This window comes from Ictidomys tridecemlineatus, chromosome 1, assembly GCF_052094955.1.
Source record: "Ictidomys tridecemlineatus isolate mIctTri1 chromosome 1, mIctTri1.hap1, whole genome shotgun sequence".
NCBI lineage: Eukaryota > Metazoa > Chordata > Mammalia > Rodentia > Sciuridae > Ictidomys > Ictidomys tridecemlineatus.
This window is the reverse complement of record NC_135477.1, coordinates 25,790,990-25,811,482: the sequence shown is the minus strand read 5'-3', so window position 1 is coordinate 25,811,482 and position 20,493 is coordinate 25,790,990. Positions and strand designations below refer to the sequence as shown.

The window sequence follows — 20,493 nt, the reverse complement described above, 5'->3', positions numbered from 1 at the left end:
AGAGTTATTGTGAGAATTACTCAGGCCAATCTAGTGCTTGGCACAACACTGACATAAGACAAGGACTCTAGGAATATTAGCAAGTGAGGATCCAGCTGTGAACAAGGCAAACACTTCCCTAGGTGCCGGGTTTCTGTTCTCGAGATTAAAAAGCTCAGGGGTCACTCTAGTTAAACTGGGCTAACTGGGCTGCACGAAATAACCACACAAGAGACACAAATACCTTTTTCTTTGGGGTTGCTGTGACGGCTCCTCTGACCTTAAGGGGCCGCAGAAAGAGAGAGAGCGCGAGAGCACGTGCAGACCCCTTTTATTGAGGAGAAGCTATTCAAATGAGGCAAGGGGTCAGGTTTCAGGGGGCTGAGTCTGTCTTCATGATGTCCACTGTCAGCAGGTTGACTGACACCTGGGTAGGCCACACCCAAGGGCACAGTAAGAGAAGGGGACACACACAAGGCACTTCCATGGAAGATTCTATCCTAAACAGGGCAAGGGGTTATATTACAAAGGAACAGGTGAGCATAGCTTCACCCATGGGGCTGTAGCAAGACACACCCATTTTTGTGACTGAGCGCCTCAGCACCCAGCTGGAGAGTGTAACTCAGTCACCCGTAAGGTTGGCCTCCCACACCTAGGTGTCCTAGAGACCACTCTGTGGGTTGGGGCTGGACCCCTGACTATTTATTTCTGTTGCCCTAATTCACTGGTTGCCTTGACTTTTCACTCCTGTGCAGGATGAGGACTTGCTTCAACTTCCTTGGCTGTAAGAACTGCAGATTTTCAGGTGCATACCATCCTGGGGTAGAACTAGGACTCCTGCCCAGCCCCTTCCCCTGGGTTGGGAGAGAGAGTGACTCTAGTACTTGCTCTTTTAGTCAGGGATAACAATGTCTAGGAAGTGACTCCTGAGTGTGCTTTCTTAGGCAGGGTAACAATGTCCAGGTGACTTTTTTTTTTTTTTTTTTTAAAGACAGGGTCTCACTATGTTTCCTTGGCTGGTATCTACCTTCTAGGTCCAGGGCTGGGGATGTGGCTCAAGCAGTAACGCGCTCGCCTGGCATGCGTGCAGCCCAGGTTCGATCCTCAGCACCACATACAAACAGAGATGTTGTGTCCGCCGAAAACTAAAAAAATAAATATTAAAAAATTCTCTCTCTCTCTCTCTCTCTCTCTCTTTAAAAAAAAAAAAGTCCCATAACTTCTAGGTCCAAGAAACCCTCCTGCCTCAGCCTCCTGAGTAGCTAGGTCTATAGGTACACACAACCATACCCAGTTTAGAAAGTGACTCTTGAATGTACTCTCTTAGGCAGGGATAACTAATTAGAATCAGACATCTTCATTCTGTCCACTGTTTCTATATTCTAATTGTTTGCTTGCTTTTAGTTGTTTTGTGAGGGTTTGTTGTTTGTTTGTTTTGGTTTTGGTTTCTTTTGGAAGGTTCCTTTGAAGGCATTCTAATCTAATCTCACATGAAAGAGGAAGAGAAGAACTAGGCCTTGGTGGTGCACACCTGTAATCCCAGCAGGAGGCTGAGGCAGGAGGATCATGGGTTCAAAGCCAGTCTCAGCAAAAGTGAGGAACTAAGCAACTCAGTGAGACCCCTCTCTAAATAAAATACAAAGTAGGGTTGGGGATGTGGCTCAGTGGTTGAGTGCCTCTGAGTTCAATAGCCAGTACCAAAAAAAAAAAGAGGGAGAGAAGATTCTATCAGGCCAGGAAGGGGTCTCAGGTGTTATAGCAGTCAGAGAGCTGCCAGGTCTAGGTCTTGGTGAAACAACATCACTGAAGCCAGCCCAAGAGAGGAACCTGGGGCACAGTGTCTGGTCAGAGGCTAATTTAGGTCTCTTCCTCATGTTTCGCATCTTTGTCCTATTACATGAAAAAGGAAGGTGCCTTTTAAAGTCTAGAGCCATAAACCAGAGCATTCTTAACCAAGTGCTTTAACTAAGGGAGCATGACAGTCTAGAAACTCACTACAGAACTCAGTCTGGTCTTCTCCCCATTCCTTCTTACCCTGCTCCAAGAAGGATACAATGTGATCCATGCCTTCCAGTTGGGGAGACAGGCATGGGAGCAAGCAAGTGAGAACAGAGAGAAAGTCACTTGATAGAGATAATTGCAGGGTGCAGGGGGCCCAAAAGAGTATTCCATTGGGGCTGGGATTGTGTCAGCGGTAGAGTGCTAGCCTAGCACGGGTGGGACCCGGGTTTGATCCTCAGCACCACATAAAAATAAAGGCATTGTGTTGTGTCATCTACACCAAAAAAATAAAAAATAAAAAAGTGTTCCATTCTACCTGGAAAGCCCAGTAAGGCTGGTTGAGAAGTTAGTAACTTCTAACTTGTGTGGGCAAAATGGGAGTGGGGAGGAGGAAAGGCATTCAGGCAGGGAAAACAGTATATGTGAAAGCCTTGAGGTGTCAAATAGCCTGGCATATTTGGAGAACTCCACTGAAGTACAGAGGGTGGGAGAGGGAGGTCACTTTGGGAGGGAGGCCACCAGTGAACAAGAATGGGTATTAAAGGGCAGAATTCACAAACATCAAATGGTACAAGATTCAGCCAACTATCCTATAAGCTGGGGGCTACTGAGGGCTTTTACAGTGGAGTGATTTGCATTTCAGAAAAATACCTTCAAGGATAATGCAAGGAATGGGGGAAGGGTATAATAACAACAACAACAACAAAATTAAAACAAACAAACACCCTGAGACTCAGGGACCAGCAAGTAGAAGGTTACTGTCATGCAGGCAAGAGAGAGGGGGTTAGGGTCAGAGTTCAGTGGTAGAGTGCACTAGCATGCATGAGGCACTAGGTTTGATCTGTGCCTGCGCGCTCGCGCGCGCACACACACACACACACACACACACACACACACACACAAAGATATCCAGGAGGTTAAGAGAACATTTTTATTTCCAGATGTTTGGAATTTAAGGTATCTAGTAAAGATACCTTTAGAAATATGTATACAGTGTTCAAAGAAACCAAGTTATGTCAGAGTATATGGAGGCTTACCAGCATATGGATAGTAATTAAGGTCTTGGGAAGAGGTTGGTTACTTGGGAAAGATAAGATAACCACAGGAAAGAGGCCCAAGTGGAACCTTAGAGTATCAACACTCACAAAGTGGCTCTCAACTTTGGTAGTATACTGGGGAACTTGAAAAACATTAGATTCTGGGCCCCACCCCAGACTAATAAAATCTGATTCCTTGGGAATGCATGAGCTGTCAAAGTCCCTCAGGTGAGTCTGACATAGAATTGGGACTGAGAATCCAAACTGGAATGAAGGGGAGAGAGCAGGATGAGCAAAGGATACCGAGAGGGAATGTTTGGGAAGACATAAAGAAAAACAGGAAAGAGGAGTTTTATGGAATAAAGGGAGGAGAAAATTTCAAGAAGAGAGATTCAAACACATCAAATGAAACAGAGTAATAGAGATTAATTCCTACAAAGTACTTATGCCATGTTAGGGGCTTTATGTAAACTCACTGAATCCCCCTATAGACTCTATGAGGCAGTTATTATTTTCAGCACCATTTTAAAGATGAAGAAACGAGGCACAGGCATGTTAAGTTCTTGCCCAAACTCATAACTAGGAATCAGAAACCAGGCTTCCAGCTCAGGCAGGCCTGGAAACATAGGCCACTATGTCTGTGCTATACTGCCTGTCTTGCAGGGGCCAAGTGGGATGAGCACTGTCCATGGGCTAGAGCAGGTAGGTGGTCAATGTAGCTTTCCAAAGGGTCAGCTCTCCTCTTCTCCTTTCCATTTCCTTTCCTCTTTCCTCTTTCCTAGGTTGCTAAGGCAGCTGTCCTTATCACCCTGTGGTCTTCTCCTGGTCACAGGACTAGTTGGAGCCATTTTTCTCCCTTACTCTTGGTGGGATAACATAGTTTCTTGCCTTAGGGGATGGCTGGCCACACTTATGGGGCACCTGGCTGGTGGCCTGTTCATTCACCAGCCTGAGCTGAACAAGCACTCTCTGAAATCTGCAGAACTTAGGAGGGGATAAGGAGGTTGGGAGGGGCACAGAGAATCACAGGATCTGACGTTCTTGAGAGGTCTCCCTGAAAACAGATGCAGATACAGAACTTGAGGAGGAAAGACTGGAATCTATATTCAAGGGGAGGTTATGTGAATCTGGCCTCCAAGTCCTGAACAGTGGTTCTCAGCCTTCTTGAATTACGGGGGGCTATGAAAACAAACCACAAGCACCACCTCCAGAGTCATTGAATAGAAAGTTCAGGGAGAGGGGCCTGGTGACTGATGGGTTTTGGAGCTCCCCAGATGATTCTAATGCTTAACAGCACTGAGAGCCTCAGCCTCAAGAAAAAGACGCTAAATAAGTAATAAAAAGCCCTCTACACCCTTGCCTTTTCACTCCCTAGCTGGGTAGACTTGAGCAGTCCATCAGATCTCATTGAACCTCAGTTTCAATGAGATAGCCATTTCAACCTTACCTGCTTATAAAAATTGTTATGCTCAGCTAGATAGTTGGGTGTAATATATTTTGTTAATTATAATTATACCATTTTGTTAATTAGGAAACTATGTGAAAGTATGGTGGAATTAACCTATACAAACAAAAAAAAAAGACTAAAAAAAAAAAAAAAGAACAAAACCAAATAAACTCCATGTGTTCACCTCGTAAACATAGGCACACTTGAGTATGTACACATACACACACACACACACACACACACACACACACACACACACACACAGAGCAGCTGTGGATTCTGAAAGCAGAGTTGTGGTTTTCTAGACATAGGCTTTTATGTTTTTCGCCTTCAGAATATGCCATTAAAATATGGAGAGATGAACTGGGGTGTGTGTGTGTGTGTGTGTGTGTGTGTGTGTGTGTTTAAATGATTGCTAAAGTGCAGCATCATTTGAGTCTGCCTGTCAGCCTATCAGAAACGTCATCTATAACCTTCACTGTTTGCAGTTTAATCTCCCCTGCCTCCCCGCGGGCCCTGTTCTGACATTTTAAACCCCATAAATGACAGTAGTGCTCTAAGCCATTTTGAAAAAAGCCAAGCATTTGGAAAAAACACACATAGAGACATACCCCTAAATTCCCCTTCCCCCGAACACATGCTCACTCACGCTTATAAGTGGATCACACACATGCTCACACTCCTATACTGGCCAATTTAGGAGAAGTCACAGATACTGGTACTGCTCAACAAATATGAATGTGTGACAGCAGGACATAGATGCATGGAAGCAGAACTGTGCGTCTGGTACTGTGCACAAACTCCAGGGACACCTTTCTGCTCTCATCCTCGAGTTCCATCCATTCCTCTGCTCTTTGGCCTTGAAAGGGAAGGAAAAAATCCAGGGTCCTTGGAAGGCTTGCAGTGGGAGGTATTTCCCAAAACTTTAAATTAGAAAGCAGTAGGGTGACATGGGAGTCTGATGGTCCTAAATATTGGGGTTTAATGTTAAGTAGAGTTGGGATACAGTTCTAAACAAGGATAGGAAATAACAGGCTTTAGGTTTTCCTCTTGGAAAATTCATGAATAGAGGTAATAAGCATGTTGGACCCTACCCTACCAGCAATCAGAGAGCTTCCTGTTTGGGGAACCAGAATGAAAAAAGAAAACTCAGAGATATTTAGTAAAGGAATGAACATGTGACTATAAAAGGACATGGTATAAGACATTGTGAGCTTTACAGGGCAGGGCCCAGTCAGTTCCTGGGGTTTTCCTATCGGACCTGGCACAGAGAGGCTACAACATAGCAGAAGCTTGTAAGAATAACTTGTTGAACAAATAAAAGAATGAGAGAGTTCTGCAGAAAGTAGTAAGGTGAGAGAGAGAGAGAGAGAGAGAGAGTGTGTGTGTGTGTGTATTTATGTATGTGGGTATGTATTAGTTAAGGACTTTTTTAGGTTTTTTTTTTTGCTTGTTTTGTGGAATGGACCCCAGGGCTTCAGGCAAGTGCTCTACCAGCCCAGTACAGTGTTATAGAAAAAATGACTTCCAATCTGGCACTGAAAGATAGAGGCCATATCATGTCTCCTTGTTCCAGAGTAAGGGCCTGACTACTACTATTACTATTATTATTACTATTATTTGGGGGGATACTGGAGATTGAATTCAGGGGTATTTGTCCACTGAGCCACATCCCCAGCCCTATTTTGTATTTATTTAGAGACAAGATCTCACTGAGTTGCTTAGTACCTCTTAGTTGCTGAGGCTGGCTTTGAACCCACGATCCTCCTACCTCAGTCTCCTGAGCCACTGGGATTATAGGCATGCACTATAATGCCTGGCTATATATATTATTATTATATAATAATATTATTAATATATAATAATAGTAATAATAATATTTTGCCTCAGATTTTCTCTGACTTTGCAGCAAGATCTCTCTCCCTGCTCAATGACAAGAAAGATTCCCAAATAAAGTAGGAGATGGTAGGAGTTGTGAATTAGGATTTCCCTTGGGTGAGCCTGGCTAAGGACCATGCAAGCTAAGAAATCTGGGTACCAATGCCTGAGGCATTTTCCTTGAGCTGGTAAACTTTTCTCCTTGCACACTAGGCATGAGAATCAGCAGAGGAGAGGGACTCTGAGCAGCTCTGCTTCATTCTTAGGAGCTCTGTGGATTCTTTGTGGCAGGGTTGGCTCCTATAGCTCTCCCCTCCCACCACCTCAAGACATCCTGTACTTTAAGGATCTTGTTTCCAAGGCAACCAATTAGTGTCAGGAAGTGAGGACTGTGATGTCAAACTCCATTCTTCCCTACCCCCCAGCTTTGTCTCTGTCTGTAGTCTTGAAGGGAAAGCTCCAGAGAAAGAGGATTTAGGCCAACACCCTCCTGAAGAGTGCAGCTTTGAGTCAGAGCCCAGGAGTGGAGACTGGATTGGAGATCCCATCCACCTGTCCATGCCTCCGCCTGCCATGCTGATGAGGCTATGGATCCAGTAGTGAGACAGTGTGATTACACTTAGAAGGGTAACAGTAGTTGGGACAATTGCCCATGTTCCTCCAACCCTTAGGAGGGAGAGATTAGACATTCTTTATTTAAGGGACCTGTAAACAAGGCCCAGAAGGAAGTCATGGCTCAAAGCAGAGAACCTGTTCTCAGGCCTCCCTTGAGACCTTTCTGTCTGCCCCTGATGGAAGGATGGAAGCATTGATCTATGAGCAGGACATATATGCTTAAAATAAAAGAATAGGAAGCCAACTAGAAACATATCCAGAGGGTGTAAGAGGGAAAATCCTATGGGCACATAGGTCATTGATTCTTTCCTAGAATAGAGAATGAGATGTGGGTAACAGGACTGCAGCACTTTTCTTTTTCTTTTTTGTTTTTTAAACTGGGGACTGAACCCAGGGGCACTTTATCCCTGAGCTACATCCCCAACCCTTTTTATTTTGAGACAGAGTCTCACCAAGTTGCTGAGGCTGGCCTTAAATTTGTAATTCTCTTGCCTTAGCCTCCCAAGCTTCTTGGATTCCAGGTGTGCACCACTACACCCGGCTCCCCAACTTCCATATTTTGAATACCTAATCTTTGGGATCATAGTGAGGCTTCTTGAACAAGTAAGGCCAATTTAGGAGGATCTTTTTTGTGTGCATGGTTCCTAGGATTAAACCCAGTACCTCTTGTAAGCACTCTGCCACCAAGCTACATCCTCAGCCCTTTTTAAATTTTGAATCAGTTAATTGCTAAATTGCTCAGGTTTTCCTTGAACTTGCCAACCTCCAGCCTTAACCTTTGAGTGACTAGGATTATAGGCCTATACAACCTTGCCCTGTGGGAAGGTCATTCTAATCAGAAGATAAAAGACAGAATGAAGGGCTGGGGATGTGGCTCAAGCAGTAGCGCGCTCACCTGGCATGCGTGTGACCCGGGTTCGATCCTCAGCACCACATACAAACAAAGATATTGTGTCCGCCGAAAACTAAAAAATAAATATTAAAAAAAAAAAAGAGACAGAATGAAAAGGACCTTGTCCCTAGGGTAAAATAAGAAGACTAGGCATTTATTTATCACTTTCCTGACCAAAGTATGCTAACACCATCATTCTATCTGGGTAGGCTCTTGCTGTGAAGATGACCACCATGATGATAGTGTTGATGATAAAGGGCATCAGGACTATACTTTATAAAACACTTCCAACTCTATGATAGCCCCACAATTTATGGTAGGAAATGTCTCCAGGTTCGAAGGCCATTAGATGAAGATTTCTGTGCAGGAAATCTATTAGAGAGTGTTCTGGGAAGGAACTGGAAAGAAGTAGAACTAGGCAGAGGGAGAAGTTGGCCTTGCAGTAGTCTCCAAAAAGGCCTTAGCTGACCACAGGGGGCACTCTGGAACCCAGATAGCCCTTCATTATTGCCCCAGCCAGGTACAGTGCATCCCTATAATCCCATGACGAGGGAAGTTGAGGCAGGAGGATCACAAGTTCCAGACCAGCCTCAGCTACTTGTGAGGCTCTAAGCAACTTAGTGAGATTTTCTCTTAACAAAAAATAAAAAAGGGCTGTAGCTCAGTGGTAAAACACCCTGGGTTCAATCTCCAGTAAACAACAACAACAACAACAAAATCTGGGGAGAAGTGTCTGGGCATTCCTATGTCCATGACCAGTCATGGATGCAGTATACCCTGGCAAAGGAACATGACCTTAGGGTATCTTTCTTCAGCAGAGGCAAAACTAAAACAGCCTGACAGGTAAAGGTAGCAATTGAGAGAAAACGTCCGTCCTTCAGGACTGAAGGCACTGTACCATGGTACAGACTGTGGCACTTACCACTCTCATTTTGGAGGGGATGAAACTGAAGTTCAGAAAGATGTGATGACCTGCCTCATAACACAGCTGTTATGCAGCAGGGTTAGGGTGAAACTGTGGCCCTGAGATGAGCTTTCAGCATAAAACGCTTCCAGTGTAATGGCAGGGGTCAAGCGCAGAGGAGACCTTCTTCCTGAGCTCAAAGACCGGCAGTCACAGTGGAGGGTGCCCTGATGGGAGGTAGAGGGGAAGCTCAGTTGTCTGTACACAAGGAGACTTGGAGCCAGGCCTCTGAGGGCCTGCTCAGCAAAGCCAGGGTCCCAGATGCCTCCCCTCCCCCCCACTCTGGAAAGTGGAGTCTGTGACCTTAATCCCTCCCTGCACAGAGGCCACAACTCTGACTGCTCTGAGCCACCAGAGAAGCTTTCCTGACAGATGTGTCGGATTGACCAAAAGACAAGAGGCTTTGAAGAGATTATGCTGTCTAGTTCCATGCTTGGTCCCTGAGTCCCCCAAGGAATAGAAGATCAGAAAGTCTCACTGGGAGCGTCTGGAAAGGGCCAGAGTGGTGAGTAGAGGCCTAGCAATGGTCAGCCTCCCTGGTCAGCCCCAGGAACAACCAGCTGCCTCAGAAAGAACAGGCAGAAGGGGTCAACAGAGGAGAGAAGGTTGTTAAAGGGGTCAACAGAGGAGAGAAGGGAGTGGACAAGGTGACAGAGGGCAGAGGCCAAGCAAGGAACAGAGTGGGACCTGGGTCTCTCTTGATCAGCCACCCCCACAGAAACTGACAAGGACAAGAAGTCCTTGGTCTGGGCTCATCTGCAGGCTGTTGGGGCTGGGCCATCTAGATCTTTCTTATGAAGGATTGCGAAGTCACTGAAGGGTGTTGTGTAAATGTCAGGTGGGGCCCAGACAGGATCAGAAGTGTGGGAGAAAAGGAGCAAAGGAAATTCACTCTCCTCCCTCACCTTCACACTGGAATTGCTGGGCCAACAAGCTGGGGCTGACAACCATCCTAGTTCTTATTTTTTTCAACTCTCCCTGCTAGGAGATGAGAAAGGAAGCCTGAGTCACTGCAAGGGAAAGACCTAGAGACACATGAGGAAAACAGACAGGGACCTGACAACCGCTCTGAAAGTCTCTGCTGGGGTGACCTAGGAGAATGTGCCAGCCCCTGCCCACAGGGACATTGTCTTTCTTGCCCACTGTTGAAGGGGGCGGGCAGGGAAGAGTGACTGGCCACAGCCTCTGGCCAGGAGACCTTGACCAGAAAGGGATTGTTTTTGTTTTAGCCCTGCCACCTTACACCTCCCCACATACACATTTCCCTTCATGACCTTGTGACTCCTCCATTAGGTCTCTTTTCTTCTTGCTTCAAGAAAAAGTCAGGCAGGGAGGGCTGGGACCAGGGAGGGAGGCGAGGCGGGCGAGAGGCTGAGCCAATTGCGGCGTCTGCAAGGTGCAAAGCAATCAGCGGAGCCGCTGGTGAGCGGGGTCACTCAGTAGTGTGCACATCAGGGTGAAATCCTTTCAGCTCTTCGCCAAACCCCTAGTGAAAGACAATCAGGCTCGCTGTCACCGAGCTAATTCTGTCTATATAAAAGCAGTAATGAAATTCACGGCAGGATTACCCTCTCCATCCAATGGGCCAGCGTCGTGGTGACATATCTCTCTTATTGCCCGAATGTAACACACCATCTAATTTACGTCGTGTAGCGAGCAGGAATGAAATGTTCATAAAGAATTGCTGCATCTCGTCACCTTAACTGCGGCCCGGGGCTCTGAGGCATCTGTCAGGGAGAAGAGCAGGAGGAGGGAGGGAGGGCGGGGCTCAGGGAGCAGCCGCCGGGGGCAGGGGCTTCTGTGGGGTGGTTGTTTCTTAATAGGGTGAAGTGGAGGCAGAGGGAGGCAGGGGCTGGGGTGGGGGGTCGGGAAGACAGAGGGGAAGGGAGGGGTGTGGAGGGATTTGCAGAGGGGAGGATAAATAAGGGCAGGATGGAGTGGTCTGTGGGGAGTATTTGGAAGTCTGTGTAGGTCTGAGGAGCCAGAGTTGGGGATGAAGTGTATTTGGGTTTGAGTGAGTTTTCCAGGATGAATGTGAGCGCCTAAGTGGCAAGGTGTTGGTTGGGAAAATGACCCTCTGGGAACCTCCCAGATTCTGCAGGAAGTGGGAATCCATCCACCTCTGATGGCTATCAGAACCAAACTCTCCAGTCAACCAGAAGAAAGACCTTGCATTAAAGTGAACAAGAAGCATATAGATACTTAGTACAAGTTTACAAACCTGGAAGTCATTCATGGCTTCTTCTCACCTTTATCTGCAATTGTAGGACCTAAACCATTAGTGAATCCTTTCAACTTACTGTAAAAAATGTTTCTCATCCATTCCTGTCTCTGTCACCACCAGCCCCACCCCGTCCCTGCCCCAGTCCAAGGTCACTGCCATCTGTTGCCTAGAGAACTCTTGAGGGGTCTTCCTATCTGCTCCTCAATCAAGTAGTGACAAAGTCACTACTACAGTCTCAAAACCCTGCAGTGGTGTCCCCTTGCTCTTATGATAAAAACCAAACCTTCCTGCCTTCCTTCCTTCTTCCTCCTCCATTTAGCAAACATCTACTGAATGCCTTCTGCTCACCAGGCACTGTCAAAGGCACTATGGTTGCATTGCTAAACATGTGAAGACCCAGTCTCCAACCATGAAGAGCTCACAGTTCAGGAAGGAAGACAGATGAGCATACAACATGCCCATGGTGCCAAACCTGTACTATGTGCCTTCACTCCAGGGCAAAGCTGGGTCCTCACTCACTACCTATAAGAATTCCTCTGGAGCTATACAAAACTCTCTCCAAACTTCCCCAGATGCAGATCAGCCAACTCTGGGGCCAAAATACCAGAAAATGAAAGAGACTTAATTAGAGGATCATAATTGAAGTTCTCTTTCTAGGGAAAATAACAAGAAACATTTATTGTCAACTGTGTGCAAGTACCTCATCTCATGTAATCCTCACAATGACTGTAATATGCAGATATATTATCCCTGCTTTAGAGATGAGGAAACTGAGGCTAGCTGAGTTTAAGTGGATTGCCCCCCAAAAATCATACACCTGACATACAGCAAGTGCTCACTAAATATGTATTGAGTGAATGAATTAATGAACGAGAATCTAGTGAATGGTGCAAAAGGATTCAAAGCCTCAAACCTTGGCTTCTTGTTTGCTTTTTGGTACTGGCGATTGAGCCCAAGACCTGATGCATGCTAGGCAAGCACTCTGCCACTGGACTACCTCCCCAGGCCAAATGTGGATTTCTCTCTTTCTTTTGCATTTATTTATTTATCTTTATGTGGTATTGAGGAGTGTACCCAGGGCCTCACATGAGCTAGATGAGTGTTCTACCACTGAGTCACAATCCCAGCCCACCAAATGTGGATTTCTTGGCTTCAAAACTCTATATCTTTCCACTGTTTATTCCAAGCAATTAGTTTAGGACCCTTGGGGTCAGTATTAGAAAAACATCTGATGTTGGGTCTAAATCTGTGTGTCTGCTGATCCAGAGCCCTTTTCTTTTCCCTCATAACCTTCTTACTAATATACTTTTTTTTTTTGATGGAGGGGGCACCAGGATTGAACTCAGGGGTATTTGACTACTGAGCTACATCCCCAGCCCTATTTTGTATTTTATTTAGAGAGGGGGGCTCACTGAGTTGCTTAGTGCCTCACTTTCGCTGAGGCTGGCCTTGAACTCTTGATCCTCCTGCCTCAGCCTCCCTGCTGCTAGGATTACAGACGTGCATCGTCATGCCTGGCTCCCACAGATACACTTGACACCTGAGATATCAGGCTTGGCCAGGGCGAGAAGATTATGTTTAAAGAAGACCAGACCTTATGTCTCCTGGGAGTTGCCTGTAAGGCGAGCCCTTCCCGATCCTGCCCAGTTTCCTCCAACAAGATGCAAAGAAGGCTTGGGTTAGTTGACCAAGAGGCCTAGAAGAAGATCTTGTGTGGAAGAGGGAACCTCACTCCTGTGTGTATAGACTCCTATCTTGAAATATGTCCCTTGTGCCTGAGTTGTGTGGTCCTCTCATGAATTCAGAGGTGATTATTCACCAGATGACACAGGACTATGTGTGCATGATGTATATAGACATGTGTTCATGTAAGTAAACACATGTGTTAATAAATCCAGCTTTTAAAATTTTTGGTGGTGCTGGGGATTGAACCTAGGACTTTGCACATGCTAGGCAAACATTTTCCCATTGAGCTATCCCTCCCCCACCTTTTTTTTTTCTTTTTTAAACAAGGTCTCACCAAGTTGATGAGACTAGCCTTGAACTTGCAATCTTCTTGCCTCAGCCTTCCAAGTTGCTGGCATTATAGATGTGTGCCATTGCACCTGGCTGCTTCTTCTTATTATGTGGACAGTTCCGCTTCCTGACATTGGGTAATTTTTTTTCTTTATCAAAGAGTTAATGCATGAATGTATCATCAAAGAGATAATATATGCCTGGCACACAGGAACCTCTCAAGTCATGCTAGCTATTAATGTTATTATAGCTCATTTGTCCTCCCTGACCAGAGGGCATCCCTCCTTTTACCCATAGGCCTCCTAGGGTTGGTAATACAAGTACACATATTCACTCCTGCCAGAAAGCTGTGTGAGACTTGGTGCACTGGGAAGCACCTCTGGGGTTAGAGGGCTCCTGGCCATCATCATCCGTATCTCTCAGTAGGACAAAAATCTCACATGTCCCTGGCAGGCAGGACTCACTCATATTCTTTAAGTCTCCATAAAGTAAATCTCAGGCGTCTCTTTAGATATTGCATCCAAAACCTTAAACTTATAAGACACAAATTGCTTCTTATACTCATCCTTTGCAGCTGACACCTTTTCTTCTAGGCCAGACCCACTGGCCAATGCTTGCTAGAGAAGTGTAGTTTTGGTCATAATCCTAACTCTCTTCCTTTGACTAGGTGGCCTCCCTCCAGTTAGTGAGCAGTTTTGTGGCTGTACTGACATTCTAAACCAGACCTACTTCTTCAGGTGAAGCAAGACAGCATTTGAGTTGGATAAATACAACACACTTTATAAGCAGGGATCAGAGAGTGGGGTAATGAAAGAGAACAAAAATAATAGTTGCAAAGAATCAAGATTTTCTAAACAATATCTGTCCTTAAGTTGTCCTTTTTTTTCATGGTCTGTGTAAACCCAGGGGTTGGTGCCTAGAGGTATAATAAGCTTAAGTTTTATTTAATCAACTTTGAACAGGCAGAGGGGGAAGGAAAGACTATATGAATAAATAAATAGAAGAGATTCATGATGGCTTAAAAATTGGTGTCCAGCTGGGTAAGGCATAATGCAAGCTACTCAGGAGGCTGAGGCAGGAGGATCACAAGTTTGAGGTCAGCAAACTTGAGGGCAACTTAATGAGACTCTGTCTCAAAATAAACAATAATAAAGGACTGGAGATGTAGGCTTAGTGGTAGAGCACCCTGGATTCAATCCTACCAGGAAAAAAATGGTACCCAAACTTGTTGATGTGTTTGACTTCCACATTTTTCTATACCCTCATCCCCACACCCTTTCTCTTATTCCCAGATTGACGTGATACCTTGATGGTTGTTTCAGCTGTAACCCTATATATCCAAGGAAGCCTGAGCTCCCAGCTGCCAGCCAACTCTGATCCCCTAATCCCAAAGGGACCAGCTGGCTAGTGTTCTCAGGGATGACAGAGCTCCAGTGCAAATGTGTCTTCTGCTACCAAGAGACTCCGATCACAGCCAAATCACTTAATTTCTCTGAATAATATTATTAGCTTTAATATTGGCCTCCTGCTCCCCTCCATGCATACCACTCCAGATTATAGTAAGAAGCAGACTGAAATTCTTGAAAAACTATTCTAGAAATTCACCTTAGCATTTTCCATTTTAATTAGGCAGATCTGAATAGAGTCCTCACGAGGATTAGCTTGGGCCTGGGTGGCCCAGTCAGATTCACTGCTGGTCTGGGTCATGGGTCACCAGGAGAAAGTGAGGACTGCTCAGTGCCTCTCAGTCTTGTTGCTGAGCACATGACCCATTATAATAATGGCAAAGATAATTTCCCAGCCTCTTGGCTTGGCTGAAGATTTTGGGAGTACCCACATATACTGCATAGTTTAAAACCGTATCAATGGAGGATGGTGGAGGTGGCTCAGTGGCAGAGCACTTGCCTGGCATGTGTGAGGCCCTGAGGTCAATCAAAACAAAGCAAAAACATATCAGTGGAAACAACAAAAAGCATCCAACCTCCTTGGAGTTCACTAGAATAGCAAGGACATATCTAGGTTCTACATAAAACTGGATGGCCCCTTAAAATGGAGACTAATTAATGATTTGAAGAAATCAGCACAGATCTCTATTAAAAGCAAGGGTCAACTCCCTTGTTCTCCAGGTTCTCCCAAAATCAGAAACTGGGTTTGGTGGTCATTGTCTGCTCAGTGACACTAAATTCTCTGGTAATCTGCAGGGATATGTAATTATGCTATAGTTAGTGACTGCTCACTAAGTAAACCCTTGGTGTAGTTACCATGTAAGTCAACGGTATTTACAGGATATTTTTTCTGCCTGTAACTCAAAGCCTTACCGAAACAAATTGGAATTGCCTTCTGGAGGCCGTTGTTATAAATTACAGACCCAACATCTGTCCACATCTGCAATGTCTAGACAGCCTGTCTCAGCTACAAGAGAGGAGTGAGTGGATGGGGGAAAGCAGGGAGAGAGGAGTGGCAGAGGGAAGTCTCAGGTTCACATAGGCCTTCTCTTTGAGGTTTTTCCCCAATGCATGCTGAGCTAACTTCTGAAATGAACCTGGACCTCAGCAGCCCAACTCTGAGCCCAGGAGAGTTTGGGGTCTGGTTATTGCCCTGGGTGTGTAGACAAGGAAGCCACTTCTGTGGATCCTTCGCTCTGCCCTGACAAGCCCTAAGAGGTCACAGTGGGGTCTTGGAAGACAGAGTTAAATGCAGAGTCTAAGCTGATCTGGAGAGGTGGCTGCTTCTCCAAACTTCCCCCATCCCCTCTCCTGCTCACTCACTGACTCTTACCCCTCCCCACTGGCTCAGCTTTTGGGAGTAGGGGGAGGCATTCATTTGCCTACCTTTCCTGTGGTCTCTCTCCTGCACCCACGATAAGGAGCCTGCCCGTCAGCTGAGTGATTGTATTTTTTTACAGTTCCTAGCACAAACCTTCTCATTTATATGTAAAGCAGCCATTAGTCATAGCTCCGTTCCCACACACTGCCTGATGTACAATCACATTTTGCAGCGGATGAATCTTTCCACACAGCTGCTCTGCTATGAATAATCCGTCTCCAGGCCCATAAATCAGAAAAAAATCATGCACCTCGTTCGCCTGATCCTTACACAAAGTCATATATTTTACATGAGGACGAGCTAAATATTCATGAGTCTTAAAGGCTTTTTTCATAGGCACTTGTTGGGGTTGTTTTCTACTATTGGGGGGATACCAAGGTTGTATTTAGGAGAAGAAGAATTTTTAGAAAAAAGGAGGAGAGAGAGAGAATCTGTGTGTGTGTGTGTGTGTGTGTGTGTGTGTGTGTGCGTGTGGTTTTGCGTGTGCTTGAGACAGAAAAGAAAAAGAGATTGATTGAGATTCCAAGCTTATCTCTTAGTCTAGGAGTCATGTGGGACAAAGGATGCTCATGTGAGGTCTTAAAAACATGATAAATACTTGTTTACCTGAGCTTCCATCCTTCTCAGAGCCATAAATATTGCCTCCCTGACCTTCAAGGTCATTTCATGAACCTTTGCCCTCTGACCTGTGGAGCAATGAATTTGACCCTTTTTGGTGTAGAGAGGTAGCTGAAAGCCCCACCTGGATTTGATAAAAGCAAAATTTGGGGTGAAGGAGGGGGACAGTGAAGAAATCAGCAGATGTGCAGGAAATCACTCTGATGCTACCTCATACCTACATACAACTGAAGGCCTCCAGAAGCTTCCTCTGTGCCCCATTCTTGTTCCAGAGAGCACTTAAGATGGCTTTTCCTGCTCCTGCACTTAATCTCCCTCCCCTCCCCTCTATCCCTCCACTCTCAGGCCTCATCATCAAATTCTCCTCTCTAGGGCTTTTTCTCAGACATCATGCTCTCCCTGGACAGCTCCTCAAACTCTCTCCCTCCCCTCAAATGCAAAACCTGACACCTGACCCTCCAAGAAGTCTCCTTCACTAAATGGAGGCGGAGGCTGCAGAGTTACTTGCCTTGCTGTGAGCCCCCCTGCTCCCGCTTCCCCTTGCTATCCCACTTGTCACACCAGCCCCTCTGCTGGCAGGTGCTTTTTCATTTTATGCTGGCATTCACTCAGCATTTGTCTGTGTGTTCACTGGTGCTGTCTGTCTGACTCATTAATGCCATGGTCTGCAGTGGTGATGATGATGTGTCCTCAGATTCCTTGGAAGGGTAGAAAATCCTTCTTCCTGATTTCATTGACAACATGAAGAACATATGTCTAGTTCGGATTTCTCAGATTTAGTTTAAAATCTGGAGACACACATAAAGGCTCAGGCTCTCTTAGTGTTCGGTGGATAATAATAACGCTTTGGGTTCAAGTGGCTGCCTTCAGGGGAAGGACTGTAGGGAGATTATAGGGTACCTCACTGGGCTACTTCTTTATTTTTTAATTTTTCACAGTACTAGGGAATTGAACCCAGGGTCTCATGCATGCTAAGCAAGCACTCTAGCACTGAGCTACAGCCTATCCCTGATTGCTTCTTTCTTTAAAACCACTTCTCTGAGCCAGGCTTAGTGGTGCATGCCTGTAATCCCACCAGCTTGGGAGGCTGAGACAGGAGGATTGTGAGTTCAAAGCCAGCCTCAGTAATGGTGAGGTGCTAAGCAACTCAGTGAGATCCTGTGTCTAAATAAAATATATATTTAAAAAAAAAAAAGGTTGGGGATGTGGTTCAGTGGCTGAGTGCTCCTGAGTTCAATCCCTGGTACCCCCGCCCCCCAACAAAAAGGAAAGAGAGAAAGAAAGAAAACCACTTCTCTGGCTGGGCATAGTAGTCCACGTCTGTCATCCCAGCCACTGAACCTGAGGAGGATCCCAAGTTCAAAGCCAGACTTAGCAACTTAGAGAGGCCCTAAGCAATTAGCGAGGCCCTGTCCCAAAATAAAAAATAAAAAGGGCTAGGGATGTAGCTCAGTGGTAAAGCACTCTGGTTCCAATTCCTGGTGCCAAAAAATAAAATAAAATCACTGGGCTGGGGTTGTGGCTCAGTGGTAGGGTGCTTGATTAATACATGTGAGGCACTGGGTTTGATCCTCAGCACACATAAAAATAAATAAAATAAAGTTTAAAACAAATACTTCTCTTGCCTAGCATGCATGAAGCCCTGGGTTCAGTCTCCAGCATCACAATAAATACATCCATAAAGTCACTTCTATAACAGATGGGCAAACTGAGGTATAATCTTGGCAGTTACTTTCTCAAAGTCAACTCAAGAGGTAATGATAGGATGATGCAATTACATCTGAGTTGACTTGTGATTTTTAACTCTGGGCATCACTTTTCCCACTAGCCTCCTAGGCTAAAGGCCAGGGGTCCAAGCCTTTCCCCATTTCTCTAAGTTCTAGGGGCTTACCTGTTGTTCTGCTGTCCCTTGCTCCTCTCCTGTTTGCAAGTCACTTTTCTCCTGTTCACAGAGAATTAAGTCAAAGAATCGCCAGAGAGAAGGAAAAAGTCCAAACAATCACAGATGGCAGCCTCGAAAATTTAATTTAAAATCATTCTTTATTATCCAAAATATTAAAATTAAAGCTATAATGCCCAAAGGAAAACACAGATTAAAACCCCCAATGTTTCACAACCTCTTCCTCAGGGGTCCCCAAAACACTGAGTGAGAATGCTTTTGAAAAGAAAGCAGGAGTGCTGGCGCAAAGAGCCAGCTGTAGATCATTGAGCCAAACACTCGGTGACTGACCCAATCAGCTTCCCTTAAAGCCAAACACCAACTGTTTCATATGCAATTAATGATTGCCCTGGCAAATTAAAGTGCATCAAGTCGTCACAGGCATCGTTGAATGAGAAGACACACAGCAGTCACAGGTATCTCGTCCCTGGCATCTACATAATTATATTACCAGGCTAATCTAGGCTCAGAGATTTAATTCTACAAAACACCATGCACTAAATATTTATATTCATAAAAGACTAAGGAAAAATGCCCACATGCTACTTCTAGGCTCCCCATTTATCTGGAAGAGTCCATTGGCTCATTTGCTGGGCTCTATAGTTGGGGGTAAAGAATATCAGTCAAATGTCACTAGAATCCCAAATGTTCCTGCTCCCCAACTTCACTCTTCAAAAGGGCTCATTGTTGGATTGGATATTTAGAGGTACAAGAGAGGGGAAAGCCTCTTCCCTCTCTAGAGATACTAAAGCAGAAAAGGAAGCCCCTTCATACTTCAGGGCCCAAAAAGGGCAGTACAATGGATGAGAATGTGTGTTCTCCATTCTTTCTTTTTTATTGTGGTGCTGGGGATTGAACCTAGGGCCTTGTGAATGTGAGGCAAGCACTCTACCAACTAAGCTACATCCCCACCCCCTCTTTTTTTTTTTTTTTTTTTGTTACTGGGGATTGAACTCAAGGGCATTTGACCACTGAGCTACATTCCTAGCCCTATTTTTATTTATTTTTTATTTTTTGCATTTTATTTAGAGGCAGAGTCTCACTGAGTTGCTTAGCACTTTGCTTTTGCTGAGGCTGGCTTTGAATTTGTGATCCTCCTACCTCAACCTCTCCAGCCACTGGGATTACAGGTAAGCGCCACAGAGCCTGATTCCTGTTCTCCATTCTTTGGTGCAGAAAATCAAAGTTCTGGGGCTGGGGTTGTATCTCAATGCTTGCCTCACACATGGGAGGTACTGGTTTTGATCCTCAGCACCACATAAAAATAAAATAAAGGTATTGTGTCCATCTACAACTAAAAGAAAAAAAAAATCAAAGTCCAGAGGGGAACCAGAGACCATTACAGTCATTCTTTACAAATTCCAAATTCTTAGAGAAATCACAGATGTAGTTTTGATCTGGGGTATCACTATGCTTGAACAGCACTGAAGAATAGGGCCTCTCCAAATAATCATTAAAAAAAAAACCAAAAAATTCAGCCAGGCACTGTGTGGCACACACCTGTAATTCTAGCGGTTTGGGAGGCTGAGACAGGAGGATCATGAGTTCAAAGCCAGCCTCAGAAACAGTGAGGTGCTAAGCAACTCAGTGAGACCCTGTGTCTAAATAAAATACAAACAAACAAACAAAATAGAGCTGGGATGTGGCTCAGTGGTTGAGTGTCCCTGAGCTTAATCTGTGGTACAATCCCCCCCCCACCCCGACAAAAAAAATCCAATACAAATGGAAAGAAAATGTGTTTTCTTTGGCCTTTTGGATTTGTGTTCATTTTTTTTCTACTGGAGCCTGATTCTGAGTTTATGACCCTTACTCAAATATCCTCATTGTAGTACACTTCTGGGCCTGAGCATCCCAGCATATAAAGCACAGAAGCTAACAGGGCTTGGCCTACCCCCTACCCTCATGGGGTTGCCAGGATCATTTCTGTGTTCCTACCAGAGACTTCTCTCCCCACTGGTATCTCAAACCAAATTGTTCAACCCAACCCCAGCTGCCCTTTCTCTCTCTCTGGCAGCAAATGCAGATGATGGAGTCTGTCTGTTCCCTGTGCACACCAT

General features: G+C 45.2%; 1 protein-coding gene and 1 long non-coding RNA gene across 4 annotated transcripts in view; one reads left to right on the top strand and one right to left on the bottom strand.

Moving 5' to 3' along the window:
- Positions 1-220: 220 nt before the first annotated feature.
- LOC110598935 (uncharacterized) lies at positions 221-16,044 on the bottom strand. 3 transcript variants are annotated; one of them, XR_013426871.1, is made up of 6 exons: positions 15,885-16,044; positions 10,088-10,299; positions 8,772-8,980; positions 7,853-7,922; positions 1,007-1,124; positions 221-479 (listed from the first exon to the last, which is right to left on the bottom strand). It is a non-coding gene; the product is annotated as an uncharacterized LOC110598935 (long non-coding RNA). The 3 variants fall into 3 exon arrangements; XR_013426849.1 differs by having other exon boundaries at positions 221-1,124; positions 15,885-16,043; XR_013426865.1 differs by lacking the exon at positions 15,885-16,044 and adding an exon at positions 10,382-10,540 and having other exon boundaries at positions 221-1,124.
- Positions 9,210-20,493, top strand: part of Btrc (beta-transducin repeat containing E3 ubiquitin protein ligase) — a 209,015-nt gene continuing 197,731 nt past the window's right edge. Inside the window, exon 1 of the mRNA XM_078023016.1 lies at positions 9,210-9,318. The gene's annotated coding sequence lies outside the window, so the exon portion shown is untranslated. The remainder of the gene's footprint in view (positions 9,319-20,493) is intronic.